We start from the raw sequence: 25,928 nt of genomic DNA, 5'->3' as shown, positions 1-25,928 counted from the left end.
TAAAAAAACAATATCTGGCATGATATTAGACACATAGGTGAATCAAACAGATTCTAAATTCTGAAACATCCAAGAATATACAAGGATTTAGAATTATTGAATCACTCTTGCAATCAATACACAAAGAATAGATTTTTAATCAACAGTGCTTTGTAATTTTGTTAACTCTGAAAGAATACAGTTAGCTTCCTTACCTAACACCCTAGATTAACCTATAATTTTGTATCTCAGTAGGGTTTGAATCAGATATCCTGAATATGCAATCAATGTATTACTCATGTCATTAAAAAAAAAAAACTCAAAAGGCCAATATAATTTTGAAGGGGTATTACATTTTATGCCAAATTTAATATTTGCCAAATAATAACAAAATAATCAAATACAAGTTTGGCCCATCAAACTGGAATTTATAAAAGTGATAACACAATAGCCAATGAGATCTCAAGAGCTGGGCAAGATACACAGCAGCAGCAGATGGGCTGCAGGGCATGGTGTGGGACAGGCACAGTACTCTGTGCCCTCTCCAGGTGCCCCACTCTCCCTAAGTCTTCACTTATTCCCCCCAGAAGCTCCTGGTATAGACTTTCAAGGAGCAACTTGTCAATATGCATCCAAAGTGTTAAAATATGTTCAGACCTTTTTCACCCAGCTCACACCATGAAAAATATGTTAAGAAATGAGAACATCAATGTAGAAATATAAGCTATGTAACCTGAAAATATGAAATATTTTCCTGCTGCAGTACCCCTAGAAATACTGAATTAAAGATAGACTTTTTTTTTTAAATGCTGGCGGAAAGAAGAAAGTGGGGAGAGGGGGGGAAACAGTAAAATATAAATTCATGAGCTAAAACTTCAGTGGCCTCAGAGGGTTCCAAGTATAAGTAATCAAGGGGCTTTTTTAAAATGTGGGAAATACATTCAAATGATTCAAAATTCACATCTTGTAAAAAAAAAAAAAAAAGGTAGAGAAAAAATTTATTCCCAAACTTTTCCTTAAACCACTCCCCAGAGACCACCACTGTTTTTTGTTGAGGTGGTGGTGTACATATTCTTATTTTTAAATTAATATATTTTTTAAGGAAATGCCTTTTTCTTACATCCTTTTAAATTTTTTTTTGACAGTGTAGGGTTTCTCCCCTCAGGTTTGGTCACTGTAGTTCCCACCACCAAAGCACCCTTTGTCCATCACCACAGTACTACAGTGTCCCCCTCTCTTCCCCTTTTAACCCCGTTCCCCTCCACCTCCCCACCCCTCTCCGGTCTTGGATGCCTCAGATCTGTGGTCAGCTTGCAAGGTTTGTCTTTGCCCAGAGACAACCAGACAACCACTGTAACCAGTTTCCTGTGTGTTCTTCCTTCCACATCTTGTTTCTTGTGCAAATAAGCCTTTTTAGATTTTTTTCTTGTTCTACAGCTTGCTTTTTTTCCAGCATCCCTTATTTGCCCTTGTTCCTTTTTCCCTCTCCCCTCCCTCTTAGCCTCACAGTTCTCACTGAGTTTACTAATATCCACTCATTTCATAAGGATTTTACTTGGTCAAATTGTCTGCTCTGTAAATGTCCAGTATTTGTTTTTGTCATTCTGATTTGCTTTACTGCCCATTGTTCCCTGCAATTCCTTCCATTTTGCTGCAAATGGCAGCATTTCACCTTTTCTTATGGCCGAAGAGTGTTCCATAGGTGTGGATACAGCACCTCTTCTTGATCCATGTGTGAATACACACCTTTCTTCTTTTTTTTTTTTTAAAGATTTATTTATTTATTTATACAAGCACTGGGTAAGGTCAGAAGCACGAGAGGGTGAGAGAATTCAACAGAGCCAGAGCGGGGAACAGAACAGGCAGACCGACGAAATACACAGTAAGACTATGTCATTCCTACATATAAACAATTTTCTCATTCTTTTTTATCAGTTACACTGTATTGTATTTAATGGTTAAACATAATCAGTTGCCTATGGATAGGCATTCGATTGTTGGCAGTCTTTTTTTTTTAAGATTTATGTATTTATGCATGCAAGAACTGGGGTACAGGTCAGAGATGTGCAGGGTGGGGATGTGAGGACTCACCAGAGACAGATTGGGGAACAGAACAGGCAGACAGACCGAAGTACACTGCTGAGAGGAGCAGTGGGTGAGTCAGGAGAGATCTGCTGCACCATGTGGGTTAGCTCCCTGGTCTTGGATCGAACTCATGCTGCAGTGGCTGTGGATAGCTTCATAGATTGCATCTTAACCCTTTGCACCACCAGGGAGGCCCCTGTTGCAGTCTTTAACCACCATAAATAAAGATTGAATGAATAACACTGAGCATCTGTAGGGAAAAAAAATACCAGTATAATAGAATCCTGTGTATATAGCAAGTAAGGGCTCTTTATCTAATTGTCTTTCTTAGCTGTTGGGCTAGTCTGCACACCATCTATGTGAGAGTAACTGTTTCCCCTAACTCACACCAAGATAATGTTTATGAATTTTTTGTATCACTTCCCACTTAATAATGGAAAAATAGTGTCAGCAGTGAATTAATTCCCAATTTTCTTTTCATGGGGAAGGTTGAATGTCATTTCCTAGGTTTAAGCCAATTATTTTCCTTTACATAAACTTCTCATGTACTTTATTCACTGTTCAGCTATGTTTTTGGTCTTTTTCTTGTTGATTTGGTGGAGATTTTATGTTAAGGAAATTAGCCCTTTGCTTATGGTTTTTTTAAAGATTTATTTATTTATTTATTTATTTATTTATACAAGCACCGGGTACAGTCAGAAGTGCAGGAGGTCGAGAGAATTCACCAAAGCCAGAGCGGAGAACACAACGGGCAGACTGATGAAATACACTGCTGAGGGGAGCAGCAGGTGGCAGGAGAGGTCTGCGCGCCATGTGGGACCCTCTCCTGGTGGCCAGGGATTGAACCAGTGCTGCACAGGCTGCGGGCAGCTTCGCAACCCAGCGCTCAACTGCTGCACCACCAGGGAGACCCCCTTTGTTTATGATTTTAAAGTATTTTTTTAGTTTCCATTCACCTTTTGATTCTTTTAGCAATTTAATTGAAAAATAACTGACATACAATAAATTGCTTAGATTTAAAGTGTGTGACTTGAAAAGTTTTTAACAGTTTTATTTAGATACAATTGGCATGCACCTGTTTAAAGTGTACAGTTTCATCAATTTTTACCTATGTGTACACTCATGTAATTATCACCACAATCAAGATAATGATTTATGACTTATCTCTCTTGCCCCTCTCAGCCTCCAATTCCATCCCTGCTTTCTGTAGCTATTGATCGATTTGCATTTTTCTAAGTTTTATATAAACAGAAACATACAACATATTATCTTTTTTTATGAATACTTTCTCTCTACATAGTTATTATGAAATTCATCTATGTTGTGTATATGAATACTTCATTTTATGCTGCTGAATAGCATTCTGCAGTCATCCCAAAAGAATTTCAAATGTGTTCAGAAAAGGCACACAGACACACACACACACACACACACACACACAGACACACACACACATTCGGGGGAAGGGAGAGAGAAAATATGACAAAATTAAATGAACAAAATGTAAACAATTGATGAAACTAGGTAGAGAATATATATGAGTTCACTGAACTATTGTTTTTTTGTTTTTGTTTTTGTTTTTATTTGTTTGTTTGTTTGTTCTGTTTATACATGCACTGGGTACAGGCAGAAGCGTGGGAGGGTGAGAGAATTCACCAGAGCCAGAGCGGGGAGCAGAGCAGGCAGAAGGACCGAAGCACACTGCTGAGGGGAGCAGCGGGCGGCAGGAGAGGTCTGCGCGCCATGCGGGACCCTCCTCCGGTGGCCGGGGAGCAGCCGGGGATCGAACCGGCGCCACAGAGGCCGCAGTCAGCATCGCAACCCAGCGCTCAACCGCTGCGCCACCGGGGAGGCCCACTGAACTATTGTTTTTTTTAAAAAACAGCTTTTTGAGGTCAAATTCATCAGCATACAATTTACTCATTTAAAGTATACAATTGGTTTTTTGTTTTGTTTTGTTTTGGTATCTTTATGGTTTCAGAGATTAGGAGATAGACATATTTGGGAGGTGATTATTTTGGCTACCACAACATCTCTGTAAAGGTTCAAATTTTTTGCCCATTGAAAAGTTAGTTTTCTTTTAGTGTTTTTACCTTATATATTCTGGATACAAGTTCCTCATCAGCCATATGTTTTGCGTAATGGTACAGGATCTCAAAATTCAGGGAAGTGATCAGGATTGGGAATATAAATTCAGAGTTGAGTTGTTTAATAGATGTTTTCAAAGCAATGGAACTGAGTGAAATCACTTAGGAGAAACAAAAATGGTCTATGGACCAAGCCTCGGGCAGCCTTTGTAATTTATAGGCCTAAAAGGGGGTAAAATACCAGTAAGGAAAAGGCAAAGACAGAAATGTGCTCCCTGTTGCTTCCCATTATCTTAAGTAATGATGGGAATTTATTAAACAAACAAACAAACAAACAAATAAATAAATAAAAGATACGATTGTTTTTGATTGGGTATCTTAAGTAATGATGGAAACTTATTAAACACTTAAATAAATAGGTAAATAAATAGGTAAATAAATAAATAAATAAAAGATATGATTGTTTTTGATTGGGTGGCCTATGTGGTAAGGAAAAAAAAAAAAAACGACAGGCAAGTGACATACCAGGAATTCCAGTGAATTTCAAGACGGGACTCTTCCTTTTCCAGTGGCAGGGGTTGCACAGCCCTTGTCTATACCAGCAGCCATGCTGCCCAGGGGTCACTGCTATCCATGCAGGTCTTGAGGTCAAGAAGATAAGGCCGCCCACCCAGCAAAAGGGCCAACTGCATCAGTAAGACTGGCGGGCAATCCCTGGAGATGACTGAGCCCTAAGCAGCAATGCCAGGTCTTGGGACCTGTTTGGCTCGTGCAAAGAGTGCTTCTCCTGTCGGATATGCATGCTCTTGTTTTCAAAACTCAGTGTCCTATTACCAGAAGCTCATGGATAAGGCTTCAAGAAGATCAAAGACATCCTCCTCCAATATGACCAACCCCTGCTAATAGCTGGTGCGGGTCAGTGCCAGTGCAAGAAGCCCAAGGCCACGTGCTCTGTGCTACCAGAATCCCTCTGCAGAGCCCCCACCAACAACAGGGTTCGCCTTTGTATTGAACAAGAGATGTGACTTTAAAGAGGCATTAGGGGGCCTCCCCGGTGGCTCAGCAGTTGAGCGCTGGGCTGCGAAGCTATGCGAAGCCTCTGCAGTGCCGGCTCAATCCCTGTGGCCACCGGGTGAGGGTCCCACATGGCACACAGACCTTTCCTGCCGTGCCTGCTGCTCCCCTCAGCAGTGTATTTCGTCAGTCTGCCTGTTCTGCTCCCCGCTCTGGCTCTGGTGAATTCTCTCACCCTCCCGTGCTTCTGACTGTACCCAGTGCTTGTATAAATAAATAAATCTTTAAAAAATAATAATAAAATAAAGAGGCATGGGGAAGGCCTTCAGGCTAAGGTGATGTGAACAAACATTATTTTCTCCTTTCCCCAAACCCCAGGAAAGTATAATAAATGAGTCTTCGTTCCTAAACTTACCAGTTTGGGGAAAGCAGTAGAGAAAACAGCAATAACATTTTGGCAGTTGGAAAACAGATGGCTGTGTGATAACTGAGACAGCACCCCTAAGAAGCCCAAACCCCAAGCTGGCAGCAAGGAAAATTCAAAACCAGCGTAAGTTGCACCACAGTCCTTAAAAGAAACAAAAATGGCAACACAAGAAAAATTTGAAAGAAAGTGTGAAAGAGGGTTTCTAAATAAGGAGATGTGGGTAAAAGCTATTTGAGAGGAGAGTAAGAGTCCAGGTCCCTTATTCCAACTCTGATGAAGCAAGGGAGACCCTAGACTTGGCCAATACAACTCCACCCTACAGGTAGCCAGACATTTGCCCTCAGAGAAGAGTTAAAAACTCATTTCCACAGACTGAGCTGTGAAGAGCAAGACCTAAAAATCTCTGACTTCAGTGCTTCTCTAGAAATGGACACCCACCCAGTTTCCCATCCAGTGAAATGCAGCATTGAGAACTCTTTCCACCAGCTCAGTGTGTGAACCAGCATTTTAGGCTGACACTTTCTTGGTCGTGATCAGAGAGCCACAGCATTACAAAGCCCAATAAAGAAAGCCTCCACCCCAGAAACATGGAAACAAAAATATTCTGGAGGGGAAAAAGGGAACTATGGATGACAGAAATCTTCAAAAGTATATTCGTTTATCAATTCCTCCCTGGTGGCTCAGAGGTGAACGTCTCAGCGCTATCAAGCCATCGCTAGTCACTGTGGCCTGAGTTTGATCCCCGGCCAGAGAGCTGACCCACATGGCGCAGCAGACCTCTCCTGACTCACCTGCTGCTCCCCTCAGCAGTGTGTTTCAGTAGATCTGCCTGTTCTGCTTCCCACTCTGTCTCTGATGAATCCTCTTGTTCCCCCACCCCCACACCTCTGGCTTATTCCCCAGTTCTTGTATGCATTAACAAATATAAACCTTAAAAAAAGGGGGAGACTGCGTTCATGAAGCAAAAGCAAGAGGCCATAAAATGGAAATGTTCACAGGACAGAGAGAAGAACTCTGAGACATTAAAAATCTGACGGCAAAGGGCCTCCCTGGTGGTGCAGCGGTTGAGCACTGAGCTGCGAAGCTGCCCACAGCCTCTGCATCACTGGCTCAATCCCCTGCCACCTGTGAGGGTCCCACATGGCACGACAGACCTCTCCTGCCGCCCGCTGCACCCCTCAGCAGTGTCTTCTGTCCGTCTGCCTGTTCTGCTCCCCACTCTGGCTCTGGTGAATTCTCTCACCCTCCCACGCTTCTGACTGTACCCAGTGCTTGTATAAATAAATAAATAAATAAATAAATAAATAAATCTTTAAAAAAAAAAAAAAGTCCGACGGCAAAAATTAAAACTGTGATTGGTGGAGAGAAAGAAAAGAGCACCATCCCACAAGATCTAATACCAACAAATAAAACAGCATGGTATTTGGATTTTGATTTTGATTCAGAAATCATTGAAAGCTGGGCAGTGAGGGGTGGGCCACAGAAGCAACATGTTTGGCTAAGAATCCATCATTGTGGAAGCAGAGTGGATACCTACATAGACACTCTTTATGTCCCCTTGTAGCTATTTAAATTTTGTGTAATAGTAGAGTTCAAAATTTTTTATTTTTTTAAATTTTAAATTTTTTCCCCCAAATTATGTTTATTGAGGAAAAGTAGTAGGCTCTCATCTTTATATCTGCTCCGGGGGTTATAGGTTCAAGCTTCTACAAATATAGGAGAGCTTTATTTTAAAGGAATGGTAAAATGGTTTGGATTTCTCAGCAACACTGGAAACAAAAAGACAATCAGCCAATGCCTTCAAAATACTAAAAAAATAATTTCCAGACTATAATTCTATACTTAGACAAAACAGAAACCAATTGCAAGGGAGTGCCCAAAGTAAAGAGTGGCCTGAGTGAATGAGCAGCACGTCCATCCATCATGCTGGGAAATTCGACGTAGTACTTGGGTGCAAATACACCCAAATTGGTATATTTGATCATGGAAATAAAAGCTAGTGCTGCTGTTCCTGATTGCTTTGCTTTGAAGTGCTCAGTCTGCTAGTGCATATGTATGCCTGAACAGATAAAACTTACACAGACTAGGAAGAAATAAGTGTTTTGTCACAAAGCTAGAGATAATAATTTAGGGGACTGCAGCCTGGTAGCCCAGAAAAAGCTTTAGGGAGCAAGTATTGCCCAAGATGAGTCTTCCAGAATGAGTGGTGGTCACACAGATAAAGAGGGGAGAACCACTCAAGATAGAAAGATTGCAGTCCTCCCTGGTGGCACAAGGGTTAAAGTCCCAGCGCTATCAAGCTATGGCCAGCCACTGAAGCATGAGTTTGATCCCTGGCCAGGGAGCAAACCCACATGGCACAGCAGACCTCTCCTGTCTCACCACTCTGTCTCTGGTGAATCTCCTCACCCCCTCTACCTCTGGCCTACACCCCAGTTCTTGTATGCATAAATAAATAAAAATAAATCTTAAAAAAAAAAAAAAGAAAAATCACCATTAACAAAGGCATTAAGGAACAAACCTTTGTGGTAGGTAGGAGTATAGCGCAGAAACAAGCCCAGGAAGGCAGGCAATAAATACTTCACTGGCATTAGTTAAGTCAGTTAGTGTTTTCCTGGACTTGGCATATCTGTGGTGACTGTAGGCCAAAGATGAAATGAAGAAATATTAAGCAGCTGCCTTCATCCAAGTGCTAGGTAAGCAATCATCGTGAATAGCAGAACTGAGAAACAAGGTGCCAAAAACTATTCTGGAAAAGGAGTTAAGGATCTGGAAAATTTATGAAACTACCTAGACAGTAAGTTCCTTAGCATCTTAAATGCTTCTCCTGGCATTTTTGCCTTAGAAATGTTTTGGTTGACTCATGATTCACAAATTATTTATGAACTAAGATTGAATTAAGGGTTGGCTGATATTTCATTTGTCTAATTCAGCAGTGTTTATTTATTCCTTTGCTAATTCATTCTATAAAAATTTTTGAGCCCTGATTTTTGTAGACACTGTTTACACAAAATAGTCCTTGGAGTATTTGCCGTCCACTAGAAAAGACAGATGCTAAAGAAATTATGCACGATTAAATATGTAAATGATAATTTTATATACACAAGGTTTCTGCCATGTGACACAACCAGAAGGTTCAAATATTTCAGTACTGATAAGGCCAGCTTCAATCTTCAAAATACTTCCTGCATATAATAGCAATTTCTAGTGCATGTTATAATCAGGAGCCAAGAAGAGCACTAATTTGGTCTTTATGTTTGCTCATTTTTAATGGAAGCACTAATCACTATTCATGTGAAACTCTAAATTTTTATTCTAGATGAGTCCAGGCCCGTTGGATAGACTTTGTGCATTAGTAACATGACAGAATATACTGCAGGGAACACATAAAAATGTACAGATTCATTTCCTTTTAAGTTTCAAAAAAGGAGTCTTTGACTCAAATGGAGCTTCTGTTTGGTGAATTAATGGATCACCATAACCAAATGATTGTAAGTCAAAATTTAACTGAAAACCAGAAGGATAAAAATAGCAAAGACTAAACATATAATATCCTTCTTTCTTCATCTTTGCTTCTGGAAGGTGTGTCTTTCCTGAACTATGAATCATTGCCACAGACCTTGCAAATTTGTTCCAGAAGAGGGAAGGACCAGAGCAGCAGTAACGCTCTCCTTGTGGGCCCCCTCTCGGGAGGCACAGGGGACAGTCTGCAGTTCTGATGGCCTCCTTCCCACAGGTTCATGAAACAGAGGCCAGCGTTCCAAGAGAAATATCCATGTTGTTTGAACTTGTCCTCTCTATAACCACTGGTGGGACCATCCTCACACAAGGCAAGATCTTATTGCCTCCTAGCCTTCTTGAACTTGAGTACTATCACAACCAACACGCAGAACTTCCAACATCTCAATCCTAAAAGGTAAATGCAAACTTGGACCACAAAATTGGCAGTTTATGCGTGGTATTTGGGCAACTAGCACTGTTTGGAAAGCCTGGACATAGAATGAATAGGACTTGAATTTTGGACCACAATCAAAATTAAGGGTTTTTTTTTTCTAGGTTCTGTTTGTTTGCTACAGGATTTTACCAGATGCCCAAATTTAAAATCATTGTATTAGCCAGAAGTTTTTTTAATAGTTACACGAAAAGCATTGTCTAAAGTCTATGTACTTTACCTCTGATTTTTTGCACTTCTTAAAAGTTCTATTACAAATTCTCTTTGGTTTTATTAGAAAATAAAAATTAGTATTGACTTTTTAGCTTTCCTAAGACATTTTTCCTTCCATATATGAAACTAAAGTTACAAATGACAATATTCAATATTATATAGAAATAATATATGTACCATTTATTTTCTTATTTGTCTTCCTAATAATAATTACTTAAATAATTATGATAGTAAATTTGTGAGTTATTACCTTCTATTTCTTTAGCCTCTTTTGACTAATTCAGTGTACAACAGCAACACCTAGTGGCCATTCTTACAGTTTGCTGAGAAGAATCTTCACTGCCTTTCTAAGCATGGAATTGGCTAAGGAATGCAATTAGTATGAATACTGCTTCTGATTATGTCTTTCAATATTGCTCTGGTGAGAAAAAGTGTGGAAGGATTTATACAATTCACCCATTGCAAAAAAACGGCAATCAGTCTCACAATTAGTGAATATTTAAAAAGTGAAGTATTTAAAATAAGTTTGAAGATACCCCTGTGCTTCAAGTTTAGTATATCCTATTATTTTCTAAAATAGACTTACAAGGGAAGTGGAGCAGTGTCATAATTGCCAGGAATAAAACTTCGCAATTTCCGGACATTCATTCTCACTTACATCTCTGTGTATCAATGAAAAGATGATTAACAGAGGTAATTTCTGCTCTTGTGATAAATCTAAGGCAGAAAGGAGAAAATCATGCATGCAATCCCAGGAGTAGATATGTAAATGCAGTTTACAAGGAAAAAAGTTCTGCAAGTACCAACATTCTTATTTTCTTTTCCAATAGTAAGGTTGGGTTTGTCAGATGTTCAATTAATTTGTTGTTGAATACTTACTCAAAAATGAATATCATAGGTCAGTGCTTCTCACCTGAAAATTAATCAGTCTGGGTCTGATTTGGGCTTTACAAATGGTCTATTTATCTATATATCTATTCATTTATTTTAAACATCCTTGTTTATTTTTTTCACAGTATGGGATTTTTCCCTCAGGTACTGTCACCATAGTTTTTCCCACCACCAAAGTGCCCACAATCCTCCACCACTTCCCTCCTTACTCTCATCTACTGTTCTCTACTCTCTCCTTTGTCCTTCCTTTCCTTCTGCCCTGCTGACTGTCTCAGATCTATGGTCCGCTTTCAAGGTCAGTCTTACAGTTTGTCTTGTCTGATCCTTTGGCTTCTCTATAGTCCACATCTAAGTGAAATAATCCAGTATTTATCTTTCATCTTCTGTTTCACTTCACTTAGAATAAGTGTTCCATCCATGTTCCTGCAAATGGAATGAGTTTGTCTTTTTTGATTGCTGAGTAGTATTCCATTGTGTACATCTACACCATCTTCTTCATCCACTCATCTGGGGCATTTGGATTGTTTTCATAGCTTAGCTGTTGCTTCTATAAACATAGCAGTACAGGTTTCCTTTCAAATTAGTATTTTTGTGCTCTTTGGATAAACACCTTCTCTTTACCTCAACCATCTTTTTAATTGTTACTCAAACACCTTTTTTTTTTTTTTTTGCCGTGTTATAGATCTATAACCTCTCTTTAGTCTCTGGTGGCTACCCCCACTGCTTAGACATAGCTGCCCTGACTGGAATGAGCTTGTAGCAAAAGAGGGACTGTGGTTTGGTAAATCCTGAGGGGTGAAGCCACACAACGAAGGACGTTGTCACCCTGTGCTTATCTGTGAAGTCTTAGAGCAAAGAGGAAAGATGTAGGAAAAGCAAATCCTGAAGCCCAGAGAGGCTAGATGAGGTGTTGAGCTGAGAGCAAGGTGAAGACCAAGCCCCAGAGAGGCACTGGTGCCAAAAGCCAGGAAGGCTAGGATGTGGAAGCTGGGAGCCAGCGAGCGGGGTCCCTGTGCAGCAGTGCGGTCAGGCTGGCCAGGTCTGCCAGGGGGAGGAACCCCTTACAGAGGACACCAGGCTGAACTGCCACAGTCCACTCCCCCGACTGTGTTCCAAATGGCGGGCGTTACAGGATAGTGGTGCTAACACATCCCGGCACATACCTGCTGGCAGGTCAGCCAACAGTGTAGCAAATCTCGGGATGGGTTTGGTTTGGGTTTTTGGTTTTTTTTAATGTGTGAACAGTATTTTTTTCATGGTAATATTGGTTTACATCATTGTTTGCAATTTGGGGACGAATAGGATCCCTCCTTCAGGTGTTACTACCATAGTGCAGCCTCACCAAAGCACCTGTAGTCCATACCACAGCCTTGACTTGGCTTTTGAAGCTCATATTCCAGACGTATGCTGCTGACCCATCTGGCTCGATTCCCAATGGCAACATGTGACTTTTCTTTTGCCCCGGGGTTGCTGTCTCCCGTCTTCCTCTGCCCTCTCTGCAGGGCTCACGGAGAAGGCTTCCCGGAACGGAAGCAAATCAGGATGGTGGGAGCAGCAGTTCTGGAGAACTTCCCCTCATTCTCTGGACACTGCTTATTTCACACGGTGGATTTATAATAGAGCAGCTGTGTTTCAACTTCTCCTGGAAGACAAGCAGCAGAGAAATACCGCAAATTAAAACAGACAAAAGGAGACCACAAATTACTTTACCAGCTCCTCCCAAGCTAACAGTGTGTTGAAGATTACAACCGAATCTTAAAGTGTCTGCAGGCCAGTTGTATCTTTCTGTAGCTCGTACGTGTCTGTGTGAAGACCTAAAGCAGGTGATGTTTTCGGCCCAGATCCAGAGTTTAAAACTCGTGTAATATAATATAAGCCTACCTACAGTTTTATGAGAATTTCTGTTAAGCTTTTGGAGGTTTGGACTCAATGCTGTCATCCTTCATTTCAAAGAATCCCTTTTTTATGATGGTGTTTTCCCATATATCTTTCTCATTGTCGGCAACATCTACCCTGAGTTCTTTATAAAGTGCCATCAAACTCCCAAAACTCTTCTGCCTCACAGCATACTCAGCCTGATTCGCTCCCTTTTTTTTCTCACCGTGGTTTGGAGAAACAGATGATCATAAAACTTTAAGAGGCGGTTGATGGGTTTGTGTAATAGGAAAAAGCTTGCAGAGGGAAAGGAGGGATTGGAGCATGAAGATTTTAGAGGTTCCTGGCAAGAGGTGCAAGCCTCTAGGAAGACAGGCGGTGTACCCCCCATGGTGCTGGTCACTGGGAAAGAGGGGTGTTTCCTGTCCATGGGAGCGGGAGTTTGTCCTGCCTCTTCAGAATGCTGTCAGCAGCCTTCTGCAGAGCAGCTCTTTTCTGCCCTGGCTGCCTGAGGATCCATGACCATCCTGAATGACAGTCCTGATCCAGACCAGGAAGTTCATGGCCAACCCCCTGCTTCAAATGGTCATCATCATGCTTCACTCCGAGGTGGCAGCAGCACCTCAGACAGAAATGCAGGTAAAACTTGCTAAAATGTACGAGATCAGCCCCAAAATCCTTTTTGTATTTGGATTCAGTGTACATTTTGGTGACAAGCCAACTGGCCTTGGCACAACCTGTGGTTCCTTGGGTTACGCATAGAAAAATGAACCCAAATATAGACTTGTAAGACATGGCCTGTTGTTTTTTTTTTTAAGATTTATTTTTATTTATATAAGAGCTGGGGTATAGGCCAGAGTCGTGGGAGGTGAGAGGATTCACCAGAGACAGAGCGGGGAACAGAGCAGGCAGACGGACCAAAGCAGCAGGTGGGACAGGAGAGATCTGCCCTGCCATGTGGGATTCTCCCTGGCCGGCTGGGAATCAAACCAGAGCTGCAGAGGCTGCGGACAGCTTCACAGCATGGCGCTCAACCCGCTGCGCCACTGGGGAGGCCTGACATGGCCTGTTTGAGAAGCAGATCTCAGGAAAAATGAAAGGGACCCAAAAACAGAACAGTGAGCCAGGGAGACAGTGAAAATTAATGCTGACGAAAAAAGGAAGAAAGATTCAGCACTCACTTATCTGTGCTGATTATACAAATTTATCATAAGGGATTAATAATTTAAAAACTTTTATGTGTCTGGTTTTTTCGGGGAGAGGAGGAAGACTTCTCTGCCCATGAATGCTTCCTTGGGCCACTGCAGGGGACAAGTGGATTCACATGCAACCTTCCTGGTTAGAAGCATACAAAAAAGATTTTCTCTCTCCTGTATCCAGGAGACCTAGGTCCTTGTTCTGATTTTCACTAACCACTAGGCGTGTGGCCCAGGTAAAAATCACTTGGCTATGTATCCCGCTATGTTTTGTGAATAAAAAGGGGATCAGAGTAAATAATCCTCCTGGCCCTAAAAATCCCAAGGCCTCTCATCTACCCGTGTTGCTGGCAACTTGGCCAGAAGTGAAAGTCTGGTGCAGCGGTTCTTCTAAAACTTCTATCGTCTAGTCACGTCTATAATCAGGCCAAGTCCCGTAGTTGGTGGGATTAACACGAGACACAAAATAGCTGTGTATCATCAGAAGCGAAGAGTTTGGAAAAGACATTTCCCCTAACTAAATTAAATGTCACTGCTCAAAAATAATAAAACGCTACAGAAAGAAAATATCAACGTCACCACAAATCAGCATCTGCGGAACAACTCGAGAAAACATCTGGAAAATAGCATTCAGTTAACAAACCACTAGGTGAAATGTTGGATTTCCCAGTCACTGATGTTCCTAACTGCAAAAGCACTTACAAGCTTTTATGAGGAATAAGATCTTGGCACTGGATGAACAGCAAGAAGACCAGCTGCTCTCGCTTGCTGTATAACCAGTGCCAGTGTGGATACGGTTGTCCACCCCATCTTTGGAGGACGGAAGAGCAACCCACATCATGAGATGGGACCCCCTGACTCGTCAGGCAGCAGCCATCAGGCTACTGGGACTAAGTAATGAGCCAATGGTGCTTTTTACGACAAACAGCTCACTTCCCAGACAACTTCCTTGTGACATGATGTTTCTTGCTGTATATTCTTCGTTTGCTTTTACTAGAAATTTATATGATGGCCTGGAAAGAACTTCTATTTCCAGGGTAGAGTCTCTGTAAACCATAACAGATGTTGAATATGCTATGAAACTTGCCAAAAAAGAAAAGGAGGAGGGGATTTCAGCAGTGGCTATGTCAGCGAAGGAAAAGAAGGGGGCTGGCAGGGGAGCACACAAGGAGAGAGAGAAACGGAAAAGCACTCTCAAGCAAGAGCGTGCCATTCCTTGGAACTGTCCACCTCACAAGTCCAGAGGATTATACCATCCTGTCATTGAGATTTTGAAAAAGACTAAGGGAACGTTTCAAGAGAAAGGAGAAAGGAGCGTGTTCATGCATCCGGACAAGAAGCTTACTTGCTGTACTACTTAGCTGCTCATTGAAATCAGCAATTCTTTGGAATTTAAAAGGAAAAGTTCGATCCACTTTACTATCGTTCATTCAGTGGTCCATTGTTGAGTTCTTCAATATGTGTCAGGAAAACTTAGTTGCAGATTGCAGTGAGAGAGGAATAATAGTGAACACAGCAGACATGGTCTCACATGGCAGACACATTATTCCTGTAATTTCATGAATAACAGATCAGTCATCACCTATAATAAGTGCTATGAAAACAGAAATGACTTGTGGGGAAGAGATTTCTTCTCTTTCCTCTATATAGCAGAAGGTGGATAATGATCAAATAACTAAAAAATAAATGTAAAGTTGCAGCTGGAAAAGGCAGATGGTTCTATAAGAAGTGAACAGAAGATTTTAACATGTCAGAGCTAAGAGATAGCTTCCTTGAGGAAGGGATAGTTCAATTTTAATGTCAACTAGTGGTTAGTGGAATGTTATGAGGTGAAGGAGGACCAGGCATGGAGGAAGCATTCTTTAGGAAAAGTCAGAATAGGTAGTATAACCCAAGAGTCACAAGGTCATTGCTCAGGAGTAAAGAATGCACAATACGGAGCAAGCTGCAGGCAGAAACTGGAGAAAAATGTAAGAGCAAAATTTGGAAGAACCTACAGACCATACTTGTCAGTTTTCTGAAGGCACTGGAGGTTTGTTTTTTTTTTTTTAAAGATTTATTTATTTATGCATACAAGAACTGGGGTACAGGCCAGAAGTGTGGAAGGTGAGAGGATTCACCAGATACAGAGCAAGGAACAGAACAGGCAGATAGACTGAAGTACACTGCTGAGGGGAGCAGTGGGCGAGATAGGAGAGGTCTGCTGTGCCATGTGGGTAGCTCCCTGGCTGGCTGGGAATGGAACTTGCGCTGCATTGGCTGCGGACAGCTTCACAGCGCTGTGCTTAATCCTTGGCACCACCAGGAAGGCCTGTGGAGGTTTTTGTTGGGGATAACATGATGGGATTTGACCTTTAGAACCTCACTCTAGCTACAGTGTGTCAAATGGATTACAGAAGTGAGAGTGGAAGCAGATGGGGCAGTCCCTAGATCATTTCTGGCCAGGTGATAGAAGATGGTAGCTTGCACTAGGAGCGTGGTGATGTAAAGGAGATGGAGTTTCTTCAAGACTAAAAGTCAGTACATGGTGTCTACCTAAATAAAGAGGTAAACTAAAGCAAGCTCAAATTACCAGAAATTGAATTTATTCAGTAAAAGCAGATGAATTGTTATTTAGGAAAAATGCTGTAAGGAACCGCAGGCATGTTCTTTGAGGGTTTGGGGCTGGCTGTGTTTATAGTCAAGGAGTGCAAAGAGGGGGGAAGTCCATTCAGAGTTCAAACATTATGTTTATTGACTTTTGGAGAGAGATTCTTGGCAGATGTTCATTGGTCTAGAGGTATTTGATTACTATATATTTTTAAATTTTACATGATTTTTAATTACTATAGCTTTTAATTATAGATTTTAACATTACAACTTTTAATTTATAGTTTTAATTACTGTAGCTTTGTAGTGTAGTTTGAAGTCTAGGAGTGTGAACCATCATTCTTCCTCTTTTTTGTCAGGATTGTTTTGTCTATTTAGGATCTTCTGGTTTCCATAGGAATGCATCGGTCAGACATTTACGGGAAATCAGTCTCTCAAACCTTAAGTTCTGTTCCTCTGAGGGCACGTGCATGAGAGTGTTCCTTTCACTTCTTCTGTTCCAATTGTGATTGCAATCCTTTCACAAAGTAATCATGTTAGGTCCATGATTAACCAGGAGGGGGTGCTAAAAAATTCCCAAAGAGCCACACTGTTCATTAAAGAATGTGAATTCAGAATGCTGAAAGAAGACAATGGTACTCTAAGAAGCACAAGGAACCTCCTATGTCCTTTCTTTTTTGTATTGTTAATGGTTCCTTTTTATTATTATCAAAATAGGCATGATTTAATTTTCTTTTTTTTTTAAAGATTTATTTATTCATGTATACAAGAACCGGGGTATAGGCCAGAAGCATGGGAGGGTGAGAGGATTTACCAGAGACAGCAGGGAACAGAACAGGCAGACTGACTGAAATACACTGCTGAGGGGCGCAGCAGGCCAGTCAGGAGAGGTCTGCTGCGCCATGTGGTCTGCTGTGCCATTGCTCCCTGGCCAGCCGGGATGGAACCCGTACTGCAAAGGCTGCAGAAGCTTCACAGTGCTGCGCTCAACCCGCTGCACCACCAGGTGGTCCCTAAATTTCTTTTTTTCCTTTAGTTTTCATTGAGGTAATGTTGGTTTACATTGTTATTGGTATTTTAGAAGTATAGGGCCCCCCTTCAGGCATTGCTACCGTAGTGCACCCATAGTCCACTACCATAACACATTGTGCTTCCTTCTCTGTTTGTCCTTCTCTCATGTCCTCCCTGCCTGGATGCTTCAGCTTTATAGTCAGCTTCCAATGGTTAGTTTTTAAGCTTGTCTTTATATGACCTTTCCCTTTGTTTCTCCATATTCCACAAAATAAAAAGTGACACCATCAAGTATTTGTCTTTTTCCTTCTGACTATTTCACTTAGCATCATCCCTATGACTTTTCTTAACATAACTTCCTTCACTTAACATCATTTGCACCGGTTGGTGACTTGGAAGGAGGGGGGTATACAGGGGAACCCATAGTTCTTGCTTCTTTTATCCTCCCTTGTTCACCAGGATGCTGAAAGTAGGATGTGCACATACAAATGAGTGAAAGAGAATTGAGGTGCCTTATCCCTCATTTCCACTTTTCTGTTAAGAACAAAATACATATTCATGTGCAGGCTAAGAAGCACTAATAATGTTATTTTGGTGAGTCCACAAATTAAGTGCTCTTCTATTTATCTAAGCTGGTATTATGTAATACAAAGATAAATGGTAAATTTCAAAGCAATAATGAAACGTTTTTATCTTTATTTAGAATGACATTAAATTTTATTTTTTATTTTATTTTATTTTTTTTTGTGGGACCCTCACAGGCATCCAGGGAACAAACTGGCGCTGCAGAGGCTGCAGGCAGCCTCTCAGCCCAGCGCTCAACCGCTGCACCACCAGGGGAGGCCCGACATTAAAATTTAAAAACCATCATACATTGAAAGAGACCAGGCAAGAAAATACAAAACCTTTTTGGAGCCTCTAGTACCACTTTTCCCTTGCTCTTTTGAACATGGCACCTGTGTTTTTATTTTGCACAGATTAGGAAAAAATTATGTTGCGCCCAATGTACTACTTGCTAGCTTGTCAGTGGCTATGTTTACTAGATTGACCTGCTGCTGAACACATAGTAGACAGGAAGGAAATATCCAGTAAAAACTAATCTGAACATAGGTAAGGAGAGTCTGGGTTTAAAAGTTACTGCAATAGGAGGAGGGGGACTCTTGCAGCAGAGAAAATGCTCTGTCCACGCCAGAATAGTAGTGGTCTTGATAAGAGCAGATTAGAACACAGAAATGCATGCCTAGAAGAAAGATCACATGAGCACACAGAAGAGAAGCTGAGGACGGAGGCTTCCAAGAACCCCAACCTGCCATCATTCTGATCTTGGACTTACAACCTCCAGAATGGTGAGAAAATACCTTTCCCGTGTTGAAGCCACCCAACCCATGGCATTTTGTTACAGCAGCCGTTAGCAAACCAGTGCACACTCCTAGAGATACTTACATATTCTGTACACCAGTCCTTTGTCAGATATGGGAGTTGCAATGATTTCCTATTCAATCTTGCCTTTTAATTTTCTTTCTTCTTTTTTCATTGTTATTGAAGTACCATCCTTACTAGGGTTTTGACAGTATAGGATTGTTCTTCAGGAATAGCCACAGTAATACTCCCGCCACCAAATTGTCTTAATAGTGTCCTTTAAAGAAGAGAAATCTTTAATTTTCATAAAGTCAAATTACTTAATTGTTTTATGTCATGTTTTGGCCTTTTTGTGACATCATTCCAAACTACCCCTGTGTTCCCCATCCTATCAGCCAAGGTCCAGTCAGGAGATAAAAACCACACCAGTGACTTAAACAGGAAAGTTTAATGTCAATCATTGTTCAGTAGCAAACCATGATCAATCACATGCTATGAAAACTTGCTGTCTGAAATGTCACCAAATTCATCCAAGGCAATTATATTTTATAACAAAACTGATTTTGTGCTTGGCTTATCAACTGGTTTTGAAAACATTTCCTTCTATAACTCAGTTGACTCTAAGAAACAGGAATAAATACTCTGGAACGGAATGGGCTGAAGCCTGTGATCACTGGCAGGAGCAGTCAGTGTCACCCTGTGCTTCAGGCTTCGGTACTGACAAGCATAGTCATCCTTTCTTCGTTCATTCATCCTTCTCCTTTTCTTACCGCCCTGGCCACAGTGATGGAATCACAACCGTTGGCAAGAATCCCCGTAGACCAGCCTTCCATAGCTTCTCCATTCAAGAGATTCCAAACTGAGGTTGGATTATTTTATTCACACCGAAACCCAAAATGAAGGGACTCTGATTTACCTATTTTGGGCCCAGTATTGCCTATTCCGATTCCAGCTGCCAAGACATGGCTAAGTGCTATCTTTATAATTACAGGAAGAGAGGTGAAGAAGGAATAGAAACTAAATGACTCTAGAGAAAAGGAACCAAATACATGATCCACTGGACCATGCCACCAGGCCATTGTTTAAAGAAAGATCAGGTCTGTGTAGGAGGAGAATCCTTCCGTACATCTATAGGGTCACCCCTAAATTTAATGTCAACTAGCCAATGTCAGTAGGGTGGGGCCAGGTTCAATGTGATGTGGTAGACATGAAGGGCGTAGAACTCATAGTGAGAAAAAAATTCATCCATGTTAACTTAGAGGCTTAATTGCCTTAGTAAAGGATCGTTGAATGGACAGCATCCCAGACCCCCACCCCCAGCCAGTAGAAGGGTGCCCTCAGGAATTGGTACACAATGGAAGGTTTTATAGTCAGCAAGGCAGAGGGCTGTATTATTGGCAAAAGATTGTTTCAGGGCAGGTCACCATTCCTTGGGGAAAGGTTATTGTTGTGCAGATGATTTCACAAGTGCTAACCAAGAAACTCCAGGCCATCTGGTTTAAAGTTCCACTTTGGGGAGAGACAAACTGCACTATGTTAGGTAGTAAGTTTTCGTGGGGCTTGGCATAAAAGACTCCCTTTTGGTCCTGTTGTTCTTTTCTTCACACCAGTCTCCTTACTACCGCCTCTGGCGCTGGCACCTCTCAGGCACTGCACAGCAGCGGCCTAGAGATTGCTGAAGGCTGGACCCAGGGGAAGGCTTTAGGGCTGGGGATACATGGAAGCTTTTCATTTCTGGTGTGAGTGAGTCATCACCCAAATTGACCATGCTGAAGGTAGCATTTATTTACAAAGCTGAACAAGTTCTAGTAAGTATGAAGAAAATTATATTTTAACACATCTCATACACTTGTCATAAATGTATTATAGGGGATGAGGATATTGGGCAAGATGTATATTCAACATCTCACTTGTTTTACTAATAAAAAATGGCTGAGATTATATATAAAGAAAAAAACCCCGAATATTCCAACCTATTCTGAAGCCTGTTGTCAGCTCTTAACCACTATCCTAAAATCATACAGATTTTCAACTTTTTTTTAAGACTTATTTATTTATACAAGAACTGGGGTACAGGCCAGAGGCATGGGAGAGTGAGAGAATTCACCAGAGACAGAGCAGTGAGCAGAACAGGCAGATGGACCAAAAACACTGCTGAGGGGAGCAGCAGGTGCAACAGGAGAGATCTACTGCTCCATGAGGGTATCTCCCTGGCCGGCTGGGAATCGAAACCATACTGCAGAGGTGCAGACAGTTTCCCAGCACTGCACTCAACCCGCTGTGCCACCGGGGAGGCCCCTGGACCTCCAAATTTTTAATTCACAATTCATTACCCAAAAAGGGCCTCACAGCCCACCTAACGCCCCATGCCACATAACCACGATGGAGTTCTGGGACTACTAGTGACTTGATTGCTATTCTCAGTAACACGCGTTCCCCAACCACATCCCCACCCTAACATTTTAGAGACATGTCATATCCAAAAGGATTGTCTGCATTTTAAAGTTAAAAGAAATAGGGCGGACTTCTCAGAAGGTAGATCCAAATGTTGACGTTTTCCTGTAGAAAGGGGATTGTAGACATAGAACTGGTGTAGATATGGCATGGAACTCCCAGTCTTTCTGATGAAGCTGCTGGGCAGGCATCTTTATTTACGGTGGTCCCTGGTGCTAGGCTTTTTATGATGTGTTATATGCTGTAGAATACAGGTTGTAGGATGCTAGCTGAATTAAATAATATTTTATTTTGGTTCCATTGCATTCTAGCTTATAATCCAATACTTAAAAATAACACCCTTTGGGAATTACCAAGAAACAGACTATCTTTCATCTATGTAATATTTATTTTCCTGTACATTCCTTTCAGATTAATTGCACTAAGGCAAATTTTCAGTCTCCACAAACCAGTGTCCTTGGGTTGAAGCACCTCTAATGTTGTCCACCAGGTGGCGATACACGCCCATGGATGTGGGCTATACCCCAAAGGCGGAGACTCATTCCATAGAGGGAAGGGAGGTTTTCTGATCTGTTTTTATTTTATGTTTAAATTTTTTTATTTATATACATATTTTTCACATCATTGTTCATTTTTGTACAGTGCATGCTTGTATGCTTTCTCCTTTCAGGTGTATCCCCCATAAAATTCCCACCACCAATTAATCCATGAACGATCACCACAGTCCCTTGTGCTCTTCTCTCCCTTGTTTTGATTCCAGTCTGTTTTTAAACCTAAGTGTTAAATGGAAGAGGGCTTCTTGTATTTTCTAGCCTGAGACAATGGACTTTTTTAAAAGCCTGAATTACAAAAAAACAAAACAAAACAAAACAAAAAAACTTTTAGAAATACGTGTTGGTGGCAAAATGTTAGTAATCTAACTCGATTACATTTTCTGTTTTTTTAAAAAAAATTTTTATATTTAAATAGCAGGTTTATTGGGGAAAGAGACAGAAGAGTAAAGGGCACTTGCATAGGCACCAGCGGGCAGGAAGAGCTGCCCCGAAAGGGATAGGTTTGCTAAGAGAGGCCTGCGTGGCTGCAGGCGGGCGGCCTTGAGGAGAGCTGTCTCCACTGAGGGAGGTCAGTAAAGAGAAGTCCTGGCACGGTACAGGTCACGGGCAGGCAGGAAGCTGCTGCCCGGCAGGAGAGAGTTGGTGAAAGGAAGCACGTGCACAGGTGAGCAGAGGGAGTGCTGCTCTGGTTATTTTTTAATGAAACAAAACAAAACAACACTGAACACCACTGCCTGGGTAAAGTTTGCTAAGATGTTTGTCTAAAAGTATTCAGCAATGGGCTTTGTTAAGCTTGTTGGCAGTAGAATGGAGTGGATAGAATGAAAAGTGATATTCCACAATAAGCTGGAGGTAATATACTTTCCGCCTCTAAGGCAAATGAGAGAAAATAGAAAGTAAAGCTTCCTGCAATACCCCTACACATCTCCCCTATCTTCAAAATTCCCTGCTCACTACAGCTAAATTTCTCCTCTGTCAATCCCCCAGTCCCTCCATGTTGAAGTCTCACCGTTTTGCTTCCTCTCAGTTTGCTGCTTTCTTCCCATGCGGAGTGAAGTGAGGAGCCTTCGGTTCTCCTGCCCTGCACACCAGCCACACGTGGGAAACAGCTAGAGGCCTCCCAGCTCTGCTTTTCTGGTAAGAAAATGTGAAATCCCTCGAATATAGATTTTACTCTTCCTGGTTATTTTCCCCCAAGAGATATTTTTTCTCATAGAAAATTTCTGGGGAATAACATTCATCCCCATTATATATTTAAAAGGAGAAAATCTCACAGGACAAATTCCTGTGTGAAAAAAAAAAAAAAAACCTTTCCCCATGCCAAGCTTCCTGTAGCTCAGACCCCATAATCTCAGAATGCTGAAGTTTGATAAAGATTTGTTTTTGTGTGTTAATAGCAACTCTGTAGAGAAGCTTGACTTCTACTTTTTATTAGTGAAGAAAAAGTTATCAGAAAAAAAAAGCTTTCTGAAAGAAATGGTAAATCAAAAAAATCTATTTCAATCCTTGAACATAATACAGAGGAATGTGAGGGACATGGTATTAGTTTGTTAGGGCTGCCCTAACAAAATACCACAGACCAGTGGTCCACGCAATGAAGTATATTTTCTCGCAGTTCTGGAGGTTAGAAGTCTAAGATCAAGGTGTTCAAGATTTGGTTTCTTCCGAGGCCTCTGTCCGGGGCTTGCAGATGGCTGCCCTTCTCCTGTGTGCTCTCTTGGGCTTTCTCTGTGCCTGCATGTCTGTGTCCTGATCTCTTCTGCAGGAACACTAGTCATAGCAGATTAGAGCCCACCCATATGGCCATGTTTTACCTTAATCACCTCTTTGAAGGTCCCATCTCCAGATACAGTCACACTGGAAGGAATTTGGGGGTTAGGACTCCAACATATTGAATTATGAGGGAACCTAGTTCAGCCCCTGACAGAGATTTAAATTATATTGTATGTGCCTTTAAAGACTTTAAAGATATTAAATATCTGTCATTGCTGAAAATATTGAGATAAATGAAAATCAAAGTGACAAATAGAATGACATGTTATGGTATGTGGAACTGGGAGAAGCGGAGATCACATGTCCTTGAACTTCCCTCCCAAAGTGGGAGTACCTTTTAGGGGTTCGTGTCATACCTATGTGCTTGAACGTATGGCATATATTCAACTTCAATTCATTTATCCTTGGTGTGTCTCTTTCCACGCTACAGAAGACCGCTTTCCAGTGTGTAGGGAGTTGATCATTTTCCCATGGTCTTATCTTCTCTAGTCTATCTTCCCCAATTCCTTGATGTTTTTGGCAAGGTAAGCTTTTCAAACATCTTGCCATGTTTTTTAAAAAGTATGTCCTCCACTCCTACTCACTAGTATGCTGATAATATCTTATTTTTAATTAGACGTTACTGAGGTAGTAACCAATGTCACCGCAGTAAATTAAATTAAAATAAATCTGCTTTCCAGAGCAACACTATGCCAGCTCGCCTGCTTCCAGACGGTGGCGCTATTGATTATGCACAGTAACGTCAGTGTAGGCAGCGCCACCTGGCCCTTCATGTCACAGCACTGGCTAGAAAATGCCACCTGAGGCATCCTCAACTGTCCCCAAGTCTGGGAAGGAATGAGATTTTGACTCATCTTGCAATGCACTGCAGCCCACAGTATGTGCCTCTGTACTGAGTGGGAAGTTCTGAGCTGGCCCGCTTACTATTGATATGGAACCTATAATGCGCTTACCTTTTTCAAAATGATTTCATAAATATCAATCCCAACATTTATGTCAGTGAGAGTTGTGAAGGTTGTTTTGAAAAAGAATAATTTCAAGAAGATGAGAATAGAAGCAGAGATTTAAACATGGAAATTCCTCAATAAATAAGTCAATAAACAAGGAAACTCATAATAGTGAAATGGGACAAACCACTTGAAAGTAGGAAAAAGTCTTAAGGACAAAGATTTGAGTCATGCCGTTGCAAAAGTGCCATTTGCTGTAGACTGTATTATGTCTCCCCGAAATTCATATGTTGAAATCCTACCATGCCCTTGTGTCTGTATGGGTAGGGCCTTTACGGAGGTGATTAAAGGTAAGGGAGGCCATCAGTGACCACACTTCCAGCCTCCAGAACTATGAGAAAATACATTTGTGTTGTTCAAACTCGCAAATCTATGGAACTTTGTTGTGGCAGCCCAAGCTCATACACCATTTTTCTAGAGCGAACAATAATCAACAAGGAAAAAAGTAAATGACAAAATGGGGATGCCACTGAGTGGGTGGCAAGGTGATCGATGTCAATGTGGGCATCCACTCAACCTCACTGACCACCAACCTCAGTGGTCTATGGAAGCTGCCAGTCACGATGAGACCCCATTGTAATCAGCGCATCGACAGCAGGATCCAGGCAGGTGCAAGTCACTGCAGCTGCTGAGTAGTCCCCTTAGTGCCTTCAAGGAGGGGCTTTTCTTACCTCAATGGTCTTTCAAAGGTAAATGAAAAAGATGCCCCTTGGAAACTTGCTACTCAAAGTGTGGTCCCTCAACCATCAGCATCCGCATCCCCTGGGTGCTAGTTAGAAAAGCAGAATCTCAGGGCTTCCCAAACCCACCAGACTAGAAACTGCATCTTAACAAGATCCCAAGTAAGTCATCTGCACAGTAAAGTTTGAGAGGCACCACTTTACAGCTTGTATCTACAAATAAAGAGAAGCATAAGCTTGGTCAGAAAGCTTCGAAGAACTGGCTTCTCTTTGGTTTGGTGGAAATACATTGATGGCCTGAGGAGAGCACACTGCTTGCTCTGCACTTGTGGGGGTTGGAAGTTAGGGACTCTAATAGCCGGGCTTTGGGGGCTCTAATCTGTGCATATGTAAAACAGTTTCTAAGGTTCAAAAATGGGAGGTTTATCCCTGTTTTCTGAAACAGAGTGTAGAGTATATTACATATACATATCAACACACGTTAGAGTGCAGAGTATGCTGTATCTTTTTATGTCTCAGCTTTTTCAAGTTACATAGTAGGTGCTCAGTAAATGAGGGTTCCTATTATTCAACTCCATTCAGAATATCATGGTAGAAAGTCTCAGCTGGCAGAGACCTGTGGGCTCTGTCTATCACAGTCCCAGGGGAATATTGGGTTGTTTGATTTAACTAATTGCCTTGGACTGCTGTGCATTTTCAGTTCTTCCGGTTTTCGAATTTTCTTGTCTTTCCTGTACTTACTCTGCCAACTGCTGTTGCTTGCTGCTCTCAACACTGCCTGT

The 25,928-nt window shown here is 41.5% G+C and overlaps 1 long non-coding RNA gene across 1 annotated transcript in view; it reads left to right on the top strand.

The window, feature by feature from the left end:
* LOC119243636 (uncharacterized) overlaps positions 1 to 22,775 on the top strand; it is a 71,294-nt gene extending 48,519 nt beyond the window's left edge. The window contains exon 6 of the long non-coding RNA XR_008551554.1: positions 22,714 to 22,775. This is a non-coding gene — a long non-coding RNA (uncharacterized LOC119243636). The remainder of the gene's footprint in view (positions 1 to 22,713) is intronic.
* The last annotated feature ends 3,153 nt before the right edge of the window (positions 22,776 to 25,928 follow it).

This window comes from Talpa occidentalis, unplaced genomic scaffold (genome assembly GCF_014898055.3).
Source record: "Talpa occidentalis isolate TD23 unplaced genomic scaffold, MPIMG_talOcc4v2.1 talOcc4.13, whole genome shotgun sequence".
In the NCBI taxonomy this organism is placed as follows: Eukaryota; Metazoa; Chordata; class Mammalia; order Eulipotyphla; family Talpidae; genus Talpa; species Talpa occidentalis.
The sequence above is the reverse complement of the archived record's forward strand: the minus strand, read 5'-3'. Positions and strand labels throughout refer to the sequence as shown.